This window comes from Lichenostomus cassidix, chromosome Z (assembly GCF_008360975.1).
Source record: "Lichenostomus cassidix isolate B80296 chromosome Z, HeHo_3.0, whole genome shotgun sequence".
In the NCBI taxonomy this organism is placed as follows: domain Eukaryota; kingdom Metazoa; phylum Chordata; class Aves; order Passeriformes; family Meliphagidae; genus Lichenostomus; species Lichenostomus cassidix.
The window spans coordinates 35,600,758-35,615,017 of record NC_139511.1 but is presented as its reverse complement, the minus strand read 5'-3'; the positions used below and the strand labels follow the sequence as shown (position 1 = coordinate 35,615,017).

At 35.7% G+C, this 14,260-nt stretch overlaps 1 long non-coding RNA gene across 1 annotated transcript; it reads left to right on the top strand.

Moving 5' to 3' along the window:
- The first annotated feature begins 1,403 nt into the window (after nucleotides 1-1,403).
- Nucleotides 1,404-13,246, top strand: LOC146424695 (uncharacterized). Its single transcript, XR_014846735.1, has 3 exons — nucleotides 1,404-1,522; nucleotides 12,014-12,103; nucleotides 13,139-13,246. It is a non-coding gene; the product is annotated as an uncharacterized LOC146424695 (long non-coding RNA).
- Nucleotides 13,247-14,260: the final 1,014 nt, after the last annotated feature.

Below are 14,260 nucleotides of genomic sequence, written 5' to 3'. Positions count from 1 at the left end.
CAAAAGCAAATAATAATTAAAACTGTAAAATATATCCTCATTTACTGAAAACTGCTGAAATAATTAACACAGACATCAACAAGATCTAGTGTCTTTTTCCAGAAAACGTTTATTTCTTATTTCAGCTACTATATTAATCTTAATTCCAGGAAACCTGATGAGAGAAGCAGTTATTTCCTTAGCAGAATTGCACTTGAATAATGCGTTGTAAAGCCACCATGGGGTCATTCACTGAATGCTATGAAGGAAAAGATTCAGAATAGCCCATCATTAAGTAAGCATCATCATTCTGCCCACAGAGTGAGACAGTTTTTGTCTGAAAAATGTAGAGCATGATCATGTAATTAAAAACTATCTTACTGTGCACGCACAAGGTGGGCAATTAAAGATTGTTTCAACCCCTTAATTTTACCATTCTTAACTTCTCAGCACTTGATGATGAATTCCTAATAATAATTTTATAGCACAGTTTGTTAATATTTGTGGATTAATCTTATTAAAATATTCTCAAAAATTTTACCTTTTATTTTGATAAATCTTTTACTTAATGCAATTTTTCTAATTAATTTAATGCATATTTTGCCTAGCTATTGTAATAATGACCTTGAAAGCAAAAAAACCCCAGCAGAAACAAACAAAAAAAAGTGTTATGAAATATGTTACAGTGATGGTATTTTGATTTTAGGGAACACAGAACACAATGCTATTGATCTTGAAGACAAAGCAAATTGGTTTCCTGATTACTAATAAACCACAAAAGAAATTAGCCAACTATTCAGCTTGATAATCTATTTCCTTTACTTGGCAACCAGAATTGTTTTCTGCTTTTCACATTACAAAAATGCCTTAGAATTATTTTCTAACAAATACTTTCTTTTGCGCAAATTGAATAGTGAAGCTGCCAACTCTACAAAAGCTTGCAACTTAAAAAGTATGTAACCATATGCTATTAGTCTGTCATGTATAAGGTACTGTGTGTCTAACCATCATCAGACACTTATGGTAGACTCCAAATAATCCCTTTGATCTTTGTTTTGGAAGCAGGTTGTCTAAAGGCAAACACAGGCAACGATTTGAGCAACTGACTGTGACTCTACTAGCTTAATGCATAGAGCAATTTCAGTGGGTCTAGTGTTGGGAGACCAAAATTTCACTTTCTCTCTGATGGTGACAGAAACAGTGATTACAGGTGGAAGTGAGGGTTCATTTTCTTCTTTGGACTCAGGCCTCTGATTTTGGCCACAAACCAGAATGAAATAATATACAACAAGAATATTAGAATTTACATTTCTGATCTTTAATTACACTACATCGCTGGGGTTCATGAAGGTGGGAAAATAGTCACTAGTCTCTTACAGTTGGCATAATGGGAAAATTTCCTTCTTTATTTCACAAAAGGCAGTGATCAAGGAGATCTGCTGTGCCTTTGTGAACGTCCTCCAAATCTTCATTTTCTCAAGGAAGATGAACTTGGCAGCTAGAGCAAGAAAATCCAAAAATCTGGTAAAAGGGAACAAGGAAAGTGGTCATTTAATGTTGGTTTCCCTTTAGATGTCTTTTGGGGAAGAAAACCTTTTGCTAAAGTGGAATTTTCCAGGTATGTTTCAGTCCATGTACCTTGTTCGTTATATGGTACTGGTAATCCACATCATGACCAAGCATTCCTAGGCTTTGGTCAGGTGTATGTTTTCTGAGTAGGGTAAGGGGTTTGTATGACTCTATTTAAGCACTGCCTGTGTGGGCAATGCATTTCAAAGTTAATTGAGAATGTTAGGTCAATCTATAAACTGAATCTAGTCTATGATTGCTTCCTTATCTAACTGGTCTGTGACTTATTTTCCTATTTTGAAATGCAAACTAAAAATACCCAGTCACATCAAAAACACATATGATTTTTTTTTCTGCTACAACAAGCTTTATATGAGGTAGATGTCACAAAACTCAGATCCTTTGAATGTCATGTGCATTGATATCCAGTAGTCATGGCTGAAACAAAACAGAAATATATACAGAACTCAAAAGGGAAAATTGTCTGGCACATTTTTCTCATAAAATTTACTCCCGTAACTAAAGCAAAAAATTCAGAACAGGTAATTTAATATAATCACAGTTTAAAGTTTCTTTTCTTTTTAAGATATTGTGATATTCTGTCAGTTTTTCTATGATAACGTGACACTTTCATGTAATTTTGATGGGTATTGTTTATACTGAAAAGACTTTTAAATACATCTGTTTTATTATAATTTGAAAGAAGTGCAGAGTAGCACAGAACAGTGCTACAATTTATTTTCAACAGTTTGAAATCAAGAATCCACAGCTGAATAATTGGAAAATTTTACCAGCTTCTATTTCAATTCAGAATGCTATTTGTTGCAGAGAATAGGAGTGTAGGGGTGTGAGAAATGAATGGTTTTGTGCATCTTCAGCTGCTTTTTTTTGAAGTGTGTATTTTGCCCCTGATCACAATTTAAAAGTGTCATGTATGACCTGGTAATATATGTAGAAAATAATAAAAAACCTGCAAATGCTGGATTTGGTGACTTTTTTCCTCTACTTTCTTCAAAAAATAAAAGTAAAAAACAAAAAAAAACCAAACAAAAACCAAAAAAAACCCAAATAAACAAAACCACAACAACAACAAAAAATTAACTGTGACTGAGGGTTTGACAAAGATTTGTCTTGAAAATATTCACAGGGTTTTTAAAATAAAGTAAAACTATTTGAGTAAGAATGAAAAATGAGCTTATTAAATTATTAAATTTATCTCTATGCTATGGGTATTCAAAAATGTTTACTAAATGATTCATTTAATATTTGTGTATAAATGGGAAACCATTGTACATTTGTACATGTCCTTGTTTTCTTTCAAAGTACAGTGCTGTTAAATCTTTCTCCAGTTAGGAAGTATTTGGCTTTAACTTAATGAGATTAAATGAAAATTTTCCAAGGCTGCAAGGCACTTAAACACTGCATTCCCTCAGTATCCTGATTTCATTTCAGAACAGAAATGCCAAATGCTAGACTTTATTTTGTGTCTTAAGATTTTTTGTATTGGAAGGTTTCATCTCAGGAACACTTAAATCATGGTAGTACTTTATTACCTGAATTCCTATGAGTGAGGGAATTATTTAACCATGTGCAATAGCAATGAATTTTGATATATTTAGATCAGGTTAGTTCTAAGTTACTGTTTCATTCTTTGATTTCCCATATGCCTTCTAGTTGGTTTAAACAGCAGAACCCATTTGATTATTACTTTTATTAACCTTACAGTTCAGGAGTGGTAATAGAAGAGAAAATAGTCCAGTTACTAAGACTCCAATGCAGGTAAACAAAGGTATCACTATTGTTGACTGTAAGTCTTTTGCCAAAATACAGCATACTTGGTATATTTGTAGGCGAAAAGGAGAGCTCATCAATTGCAATTAAAAATAATGAAAATAAATTTAAAACTTCAGGGGAAATATAGATCAAAAAGAAAATTTCTCATTTTCAGGCATGTGGAATTTGCTTGTGATATTTAATTATTTTTCCTCTGCATTCTATTTCTTCAAAGAGACATTATGTTCATAGTCCATTCAAATGGAAAGACTAATGAAAGGATATATTAAAATGTGAGTCCTTCAGACCCCTCAACATAGTGAATTCCTTTCAGGCTCAGTCCTCTGAGAGATTATAGAGACCTGAGCAACGGAGAGACACTGGCACCTTTGGAAAATTATCTGTAATGGAAGCTCAAAGAGCACTCTGTGATTTCTGCATTGTTTTTCCTGAAAGAAATAATAATTATTTTGTTAAAGTTAGATTTTCCATATAATATCAAGGTAAAAAGAAAAGACTGAGGGCTGTGACATTTTTTCCAGCTAGAGTAAAATGTTCATTTCCTCCATTTACACATACACAGAAATAACAATACCTATAATTTTCATAACCTGTAATCCTTATTGATCTTAGCTGTAATATGAAAAAAACAAACAAATAAGCTTACAATCTTAAATCTTTCTCCAAAGCTGAGAGACTATTGATATTCTTGACACTTCTGTTATTCTTGGGGACAGCTTCCTAGGTAAAATATTCTGTCATTCATTTTTTATGTTAATTATTGAAGAAATATTGGGATGTTGATAGAGCATATAAAAACTTGTTTTAACTTCGCAATTAATGGTTTAGATAACTAAAATATGTGCCAGAGTATGTTTTGTATCTTTGTATCTTAATTCTTAGGTTGTGTCTCTTGCCATGATTTCTCACCATTGGAGTGTTTCTTTTTTTACAAATTTTGATCTGTTCTGACCTGCATATTAAAAAGAAAGTCCTCTCTGTAACCTGTTAAAATTGTTCTAACCTTTTCTGTCTATAAGAGATTTTTCAAAGTAAATTGTTCAGTGACTTACCAGCCCTAATTGTATTTTCTCTTCAGACAGAGAAAATGAAACAAGCAAAAATGTTAATGCAGTGGTCAGTGCTTCTGAGCTGCTTCCTCATGTATGTTTTTGATGCAAATTGGTTGCTGTGATATGCAAATATCTATTTGTTTTTCTTCTAGTTTTGGCTTAGAAGAAAAATTGGAGGAGCTGTTTTTTAGTGCTAAGTAGTGTATATTATCCAAACCTGCTTTTTAGAAGGCATTAGTGTACCTGTCAAATACGTATTTTTCTAAAACTATTGAGAATAATGAGGTAGGATTGTTACCCACACTCTGTATGCCTGCAGTGAAGGCCCTTTATTAACTATAAACGTGGATAATATGATGAGTTCATCAGTTTTCAGACAAAGGGTTACAAACATTATCCACTAAATTTCTGATGAAAGGACATAATTTTGTATTGAATTATTCAGGGTCAAGAAAAGGTGGATTTTGTTGTCAGGACAAAAGTATGTTTTAATATTATTTAAATGAAAACTTTTAGAGTATAAAACCAAAACTGGAGTCTTAAAATGCTGTAGGACAACAGTGGTTGAACTTTTGTTTGCCTTGATAATGTCATAAGGCCAGCTGATTATTCAGAGAAGTTATGAGGGAAGACAATTTTCACAACAGTTAAAATGTATTAAAGAATTGTGGTGAGGCAGTTCCAAGCTCAAACACATATTAGTATGATCCAATACCATTGTCAATTTGATTTAACAAAAAAAATCTGAAATCAAAGTGAATGTTAAAAACAAAGAGGGAAGGTGAAGGAACAAGCTGAAGTTACCCTGTCCATTATTTGGTGAGATCAGTCACTTCACAAATAGGTACTTAGGTATTGAATTCCATCTTTGCCCCTGTTTTTAACACTGGTGATGGACTCTTGAACCACTGCAGTTTTGAGCTGACAGATCATGACTGGGGGCTGAACAGCTCCCTGATGATTTTGAACTTGTTCAAGAATTGCTGCTCCAGCTGGGTGTATATAAGCCTGTTGGTTTCAGTGGCATTCACCTCAGACTACTGAAAGTTCCAGCTGATGTCATTGCAGGACATTTCTTCATTTTTTTAAATGGTCTTGGGTGTCTGGAGAGGTCCCAGTTGACTGGCAGCTGGCAAAAGTGTTCCCAGTGTTACAATCTGATTATCAAAAATGTTGGAGAGATGTCTCTGTATAGATTTTATTTAAAAGTAAATGTGTCAGAGAGAGAGGGAGAGAGAGAAGTAGAAAAAGAGTTGGTGTTGGGAAGAGAAAGATAGTAACAAGTCCGATCAACCTGCTTCTGGTCGTCTTGGTGGTGAGGGCCCACAAAACATAGAGTCAAATAGATTGATATATGTTTGGACCTCGTGGGAACAACCTGCCCCCTCCCTGGTGGGAAACTCTGCATCGGTTGCATCTCTTTGCATCATGTGCAGTGCTCTGGTGTGCTCAAGGCCTCAGGAAAGATTCTGGGGGACATTTTAGGGGTCTTTGATGGATTATGACAGCTCCTCAGCTGCCCCTCATATAAATGTCCCGTGTGCATGTGACCTTCCTGGGGTAGGGAGTTTTACAGCTGAGGCAGTTTGTGTAAGGGAGGATGAATGTTCACTGCCTCTGACCACAGGTTATGCTGCACACAAAACTCTCCTCCTCCCCCCTTGGCTAGAAGACAGTGTGCAAACCTGGCCTCAGCAGATGAACCTGTGGGCTATGACCTCCCCCACCCCAAACCCCGCCAGGGATGATTTTCAGGACAGCTGCTGGGTTTTGTTTTCTTGTGGATGCATTCTTCTGCCTCAGCCTTGTTTGCTTTTCCTAGACCTGACATGATTGAACAATAGTGTCCCCTTTATCTTATCTCAAGTCCCCTTTGGTGGCTTAACTCACAATGCAAAGTTCCAATTGGGAGGCATCTCTGGGGAGGTCACAGCTTCATTATACAATTTTGACATAAGGGGCTAAAAATTTATCACAAAAATATTTAAGCCACCAACCATAACTTTTCAGTCTCTCACACCCAGTTTCCAAGGAGGGTAAAAAGGAAGACTCTGATAATTATAGGCCTGTTAGTCTCACTTCATTGCCTGCCAAAAATGTGTAGGCTGTTATTCTAGAAATTATTGACAAATACTTCACAGAAAATGCAGACCCTGCTATTCACAGCCAGCTTCGGTTCAGAACAGTAAAGTCTTGCTTATGTAACTTAAATTCCTTATGACGAGGACACACACCTAGGTAACCAAGGGAAGCCAGTAGACATGGTGACTTGGGATTTTAGCAAAACTGTCTCTCACAGTATCATTCTGGTTAAGATATCCAGCTGGTAAAGTGATGGGTGAACCGGTAAAGAGATGGGTCTGGTCCAAAGGGTTGCTGTGAAGGGGGTTACAACAAGCTGTTGGCCACATCACCAGAGGGGCTCCTCAGCACTCAATTTTAGAGCCAGTGCCCTTCAGTGTTTTTTTTTAAATGATCTACTCAGAGGAATTAAATATGCATTAAAGTAAGTTAAACAATGCTATTAAATGAGGAGGAGCCATGGATTCCCTTGAGGTTAGAGAAATGTTACAGAGAAATTTGGATATACCAGAAAGTTGAATAGTTACAATTTCTATGCAATTTTGCAAGAGCAAGTGACAGATTCACCACCTAGAGTGGCATATAATTTTTCTTCTAAATACAGATTGGGGAATAACAGTGTGGAGAGAGGCCCACATAAAGCAATCTGGGGGCTTAGATAGACAGCAAGTTGAATATTAATCATCAATGTGTTGTTGAAGCCAAAAGGGCAAGCCATGTCCTCGGGGGCATCAGGCACAGCATTGACAGCTGGGCAAGGGAGGGGATTGTCCCACTCTGCTCTGCACTAGGGTGGCCTCACTACATTTACTGTGTGCATTTGTGTCACAATACAAGAAGGATATCACGATATTACAGTATGTCCAGAGAGGTGTGACCAAGATGGTCTCAAGGGCAAGACCTGTGAGAAGTGGCTGAAGTCACTTTGTTCAGTTTGGAGAAGAAAAGGCTTGGGAGTGATCTTATGACCTTTGCCTATAGCAACTCAAGGAGTGAGGCCAAGAGGGAGGCTCTGATGTTTCTGTAGTGACCAGTGATAGGATGCAAGGAAGTAGAATGAAGCTGAGTCGGGAAATTCAGACTGGACCTTAGGAATATGTTCTTCACCAGGACATTGCAATACACTCACCAGATAAGTGGTCATGTTGCCAAGCTTGTCAGATTTTGAGAAGAAACTGGATGATGCTCTCCATCATATAGTTTAGTTTTAGGTAGGTGTGTGATGAGCCTAAAGCTGGATCCTTGTGGTGCCTTACAACTTGATATATTCTATGATTTTGTGACTCTATGACTTTTCACAATATGATCAAAAATTCTAATTTTCGTAAGACTTCTGTGAGGAAACTATAAAAGCCATTGAGATAAATTCCATGAGAATATTATATAATTATACTGGGCAACATAATTCTAAGCAATATAAAAACCACAGTAAAATAAAATATAGCTCTAATTATAGGAAAAAATTAATGTCTGAACATATACTGCTCTATAACAGGCCAAATAACCTAATTGGTAGTAGTTATTAACCAGTGGTCTTCTCTTTTTGTTGTTTAGTTTTTGCTGTAGGCCTTAAGAGATCTAGATCAGGCTGTTTGGATGAATATTGCCATAAGAGCCACTTTCTACTACATTTTCTTTAATTTTGACATATTTCAATTTGCTCAGCTGTTTATAGAGTAGATACTGCACAGAAACAGTACAACCTCTTTCTTCAGTAAGCAGGACATTTTCTGGGCAGGCAAGTAAAGATCAAGTTCTCTATTCCTTCTGACTGCAAATTTGAAACAAATTTATAGGTGTCTGGCATAAAAAGTGAATGAGGATTTGGCAACAGATTTTCTATGCTGAAAGAGTACTTCAATTTCTGATATGCCCTTAACATGTGTAAGATCAAAAGCACTTGTTACTGTTGAATATTCCTCCACAGAAGTATTTGGAAATTCAGTCCTACTTGTTATTCTAGAATGTCTTCTACAATTGGTTTTTTTTTTTTACAAATTGTGTGTATTTAGAGAAATAAAGGAGCATGTAAGATCTGAGAGAAATGTTCACTTAAGTGACAGGTACTGTACCTACAATAATTTGTAGTTTGTTAGGGTTGATATTACGAATATTGAATGGATGTCATCAGTGTTAACTGAAAGTAAAATATACATTCTTTGTGGCTGAAGAAGTCAAACTCCTGCACTTTTAAATCCAGAGTATAATATGTTCATTTTATGTTGAAAAAGATTTTCTGTCTTAATAAAAGAAAATCCAGAGTTGAAGGCTGTCCACAAGCAGTTTTTTCAGCATGACGCCTTTCATGTGCACTTAAAGATTACACTCACATTTCTTCTTTTAAACATGTTAAAGTGCTTTGCTTGTGGGAGTAATTATGGATAATAGAATATATAATAGTTTTATATTTTGTTCACCCTTCAATACTGCCACCATGTTATACAGTTAATGTGTAACTGAAATTTTGCTTTTTGTTTTACCACTCAAGCCTTCTGTCTAACCGCTGTTTTCATCAGTGGGTAACTGTGACCTGATATCAGCAAACATACCCATGGCCCTACTGGTATTGATACACTTTACAAGAAAATACTTAACTCATTGAGACTGAAACCAGATGCACACATGCTTAAATGTCCATCAAACAAAATTATTTTCATAAACTCTTAACTGAGCACAATGGGTGGTATTCTTTTTGTTGCAATTCATGAACCACATTTTAAAAAGCAAAAAGCAATTTGCCAACCAGTTGGCAGTAGGAAAACTAATAACAAGAAGCTGATTTCTACATGCTGTTCTAATAATAATTAGGAGACCACTAATATTTCTGAACAAAGAGAAAATATGGTAAACAGTGAAGTCCTCTAAGCCAGTAGCATAAATTAGAAATTGGTAAAAATAAAATCTGCTTAGACAAAGAACATTAGGAAGAATTCTGGTATTGTGATGAGAAAAAAGTAGTAATTAGAAGTGAATGATACAGGAACTTTCAGTCTTGGAGGTTGCCTAGAGACCAAATTCTATTTATTTTTATGAAGCATAAAAATCTAAATGTTGAAGTTGTGATGCTAGCAGAAAGGCAATTATTTAGAACACAGGATATTTTATGGAGACAGCAAGGCTGACAATGCTTTAAAAAAATAAAAATTAAAGATTTATTTGGAATGATACTTTGACAGGAGTGTAGTTGCTGCCAATCTCCTCAGCAATCTGCATATTCATGTTTGTTGCATCACTCAGTGGATTTCTTTGTTTAGCTGCTATGATCCTGTCTTTCTTTAGGGAGAAGTTGCATTTAAACATAACATTTTTTATGTGTTTCCTTGGTCAGCAGATAAGCAGTGATCATCTGCCCACTCACTCCCTAAAACCAGCTGTTTGGAGGAGAGAATCAGAAAGGCAAAAGTGAGGAAACCCATGTGTCAAGATAACAGTTTAATAACTGAAGGAAAGAGAAAAAAAACCAAACAAGTGATGCAAAGGCAATCACTCACCATCTCCCACCTGCAGACTGATGCTCAGTCTCCAAGCAATGACAACATAAGAACAACTTTTTGTTGTAGTTTATTGCTGAACATGTTTATTACTGGGCATGATGCTATACAGTACAGAATATCCCCTTATTCAGATGAGGTCTGCTGTCCCGTTTCAGTTCCTCCATGCTCCTGCTTCCTCTGAGCCCGCCTCTGGGATGGTGGTGGGGTGGGCTGAGTAGGAAACTGAGAAGGCCTCACTGCTGTGTGGGCACTAGTGTGTCATCAAACCCTGCTTCAGAGATCTAAAACCATATGGGCTACTGTGAGGAAAACCTACTCCTCTGCCAGACTCAAACTTGTATATACTTGTATCCAGAAATAGAAAAAGACTCCCATTTTAGCAAATTATGTTTATGCTGAGATCTCATTGGAGCAAATGAATACTGTGCTGAGGTTTCAGGCAGAAAAATAAGGACTGTCAACTGTATGGCATCCAGATGAAGTGTCCAAATCAGTGCTGATTTTACAGATTTGACAGACAAAAGGAATGTAAACAAACTTACTTCAGTTTTCATGATACTTTTACTTATGCAGAAACAAAATAGTTCAGTACAGAATCATATAAATTTAGTGGTGTTTCAGCTATCTTCTAGTAGCCCAAACTTCCTTCAGGTTGTTACTTCCAAAATAATCTATCTCTCAAACATCCTGTGTTGCGTGTCTCATCCTTGTGCTTAGCCTCTGTTCTCTGATAAATAAAGCATTTATACACTTCTTTCAGTAACTAAATCACAGCTAGGATGTCTTCAGTATGTCAGAAAAGGAAGTGAGGAAGGGCTATGTGTGTGAGGGAAGAACATGAAAATCTGGGAAATCCTTTCTTAAGAAATTTGGGAGCAGTATTACTAATCCACCTTGTAAAAAATGTGCATTCTCCACCACTGAAAAGCTTGAAAATCATTTGCAAGGTTTTGTCACATAACTGTGGACATAAAGAATCAAACAAATGTTAAGATTCAACCCCTTTTTAGGATTAGAAGATCCACTCAAAGCAACACATATTAAATATACCTGAGTATACATACATCCATGTCTGCATGTACATACATACAGATACAAATGTACAAATACATGTACATATGTACAAAATGAAACAAGCCTTTCCTCCAGAATGCATATGAGAAAAATCACACTGCTTATTCTATTTTCTGGCTTACCTACTTGTAATCCGGTAAAGGTCTACTCACAGAGCAGACTTCTGCATAGCAGCATCTGGGAAGCTGCAGTGTGATAAGCAGTGAAGATACCTAATATAAATGTCAAATATGTCTCCCATGTTGCAGAACTTCTTCCTCTAGGAATTGATTTGAAATGCTGCCTTCTAACTTACTACAATCACTCAGTAGAAGCATGGTTCTTTACAAACATACTTTCACTTGGGTCAAGTAGAAGTACAATTCATTGGAGACACAGTTGAAAATATTCATGCTTCCTATTCAGCTTAGGTTTTGTACTGTTGTCCTTTTCTTTTTGCCTGTACTATGGAACCTCTGTTTGTTAATTTTTGGAACGGCACTGTGTTCATTGATTTACTGTAGATTTTAGGGGCTTCAGAGAATAACAGACATTTGCCTGAGGCTGTATATAGCAATAGTACAGCTGTTCCACAGTGTCTGTAAAAGACCTCTTAATTTAAAAATAAAAGTTAGTCACAGAGAGTTGCAGTTCTAGAAAAGCTGAGTTACCAAAATTGTGATCTCTAAATATTTATTTAATAGTGATACTGGGAGTCTTAAAATATATGAAAAATAAAAACCAAAGAAGACAACAAAACCAGGGAGATAATTTTTTTTTCTTTTAGGAGTAAAAACCACATGAGAAAACTTTAGAAATGTGTAACCTTTTAAGTAAAACTCCTGAATGATGAGTTTTTTCTAAATATGAAACTAGAACTATAACAGAAAAAAAGTTGATCTCTTGTGTTAATTAAGCCACTTTCAAGTCAGTTCACAGTTCATCTGTATTTATTCAACCTGAGTTTGTTCTATTGCAATTTTCCCACAGGACAAGATGTCCCACTTTCCACTTTACAGTGGACTCTGGCCCTGTCACTGCAACTCCTGCTGACAGAGGGAAGACTGCAGGCCGGAAAAGGTGGGAAAGAGCAATGTGAACTACAGATCCTCCAGGCAATCTTAATAACTTTGAAAAGCACAGCATAATGTTAGATCAAGACACAACCTCATAAACCAAAACAAACAAGTACCTTTTTTTTAAATGTACTGTGCTGAAATGAAAGATTTCAAAGTGATTTTATAATGCCTTTTAGTATAAAGATATGTTTACCACATTTCTTAACACACATACACCCCCACACCCACACCCACACACCACACTCACACATACACACACACACACATATATATATATGTGTGTGTGTATATACATATATATGTATGTATACTCTTGACCATATGTGCTAACAAAGCTGGATACCTTGGTGGGAACATTTTCTTTAAGAGGAATTTAAGATCAAGGCAGTGTTTCTGGAAGAATATAATGAATTAAAAAATTCTCTTTAATTCGGTCTGAGTTTTAAATGAAACAGCTGTGGAAGGTATGTATATTCTCATTCAAGATATAAGTCAATTTCCAAAATTATCAGAATGTATACTAATACATGAATCATTTTTTGAAACGCCTACAAGCTGATGATCTTTGGAATTCCTAGTGCATATCGAGAAGATACTGTACTAAATCTGAATACAATTTAGCTCTGCTGAGGATTCAGTCATTATTGAGGATGACTGTGTAATTTGAATTGGAGCAGGAATTGGTAATAGAAACATAAAAAATAGCTTGGCTGCTGGCAGATAGGTCAAAATTGCAGAATGCAAAATTAAATGTCACTAAATATCTTTTTTCTGTCTTAAGAAATAAAACTGATTAATTTATTTAGCCAAGTCTTTTGTTGCAAAATATGTGGAGTCTGTGTTTCATTTTTAAAGGCCTTCATCTCATGTTTAAATTTTTTCCGTGTCTTCTGACATGCAAACCCTTCTTTTTAACCCTTCTCTTTTTAACCCTTCTATTAGAACCGAACTGAGAATTAAAACTTGTAACTTTCATTTTCAGTGTCGTATATGGCAAAAATTGCTTAAAGTTATGATATCCTTTTGAACTCCACAGGGAAAGAAACAGCCTGTGAATTTGAACTGTTCCGCTCTACATATTTAACTGCAGTGTTGAAGTCCAGAGCTGAGTTTTGCCTTCTATGTAATGAATAGAAAGAAACAGGTAGGGTGCTTTGGGTTGGGTGTATGAACCAGCTGGCATAAAGCAGACATGCCAGGAATGCATGTGGGAGACACTCTCTTTTGCTTGATCTAAACTTGAGGATTTCTCCTTTGGCTATGCAATTTCTCACAGGTATCATGTATGTTTATGAAACTTCATATGTTTATGAAATGTATAAATTTGCTATTCCAAAGTTTGAATTCTACTTCATTCTTACAGTCTTTTTTTTTTTTTAATATCAAGCTAAAATCAAGCACGCATTTATGATAAATTTCAACAGTTACAAGTCGGTCAATGAAAGCTTTTAAAATTATGGTCCTACTGTATACTACTTTTGATTATGGAAATATTTTGATACATAATCACGGAAAGTAATGTAGTATGAATTATGTTATCCAGATGCTGTCATTTTCAAGATGGACTGTGCAAATCCCAGTCTGTACTCTCACACTATTACTCTCATGTACTGGACATGATACCCACACACACAGAATTACTTGGCTCTATTGTGGTGTATTACAGTGACAACAAGGCTCTAAGGTGCTCAGAGAAAAATCCTTTTTGCAAACTCCATAAAATGGATAACACATGGTAATAGAAGCCACTATTTCTAAAGAAGTTACATTTTTTTCCAAACAGAGAAAGGATTGCAAATGCTTTCAATGAAGACTCACAAACTGATTTCGGTACATTTTTATCTGTAAATAATATTAACTTCTGGAAAATTGTGGCATTTTTACTATGTATTTTTACTCTCTTACCTCTACACTGCATTCACTGGTATATTTGGCCCATAGAAAGTGCTGGAGCTCAGTACTAGCATTATTTCAGCAGTTATCATTTGTTCTCTTGGTGTAGATACAGAGCATAAATCAATATCAGCTATTGAGCCATGTGAGTGAATTCAAGCCTTGCAAACATTTGTATTTGTCAGATCATCAAAGAAGAGGTGAGAACTAAGCAGAAGTTGAAAATGTTGATGTGTCTTCAAAGGGTACAAAGGATAACTGTTCT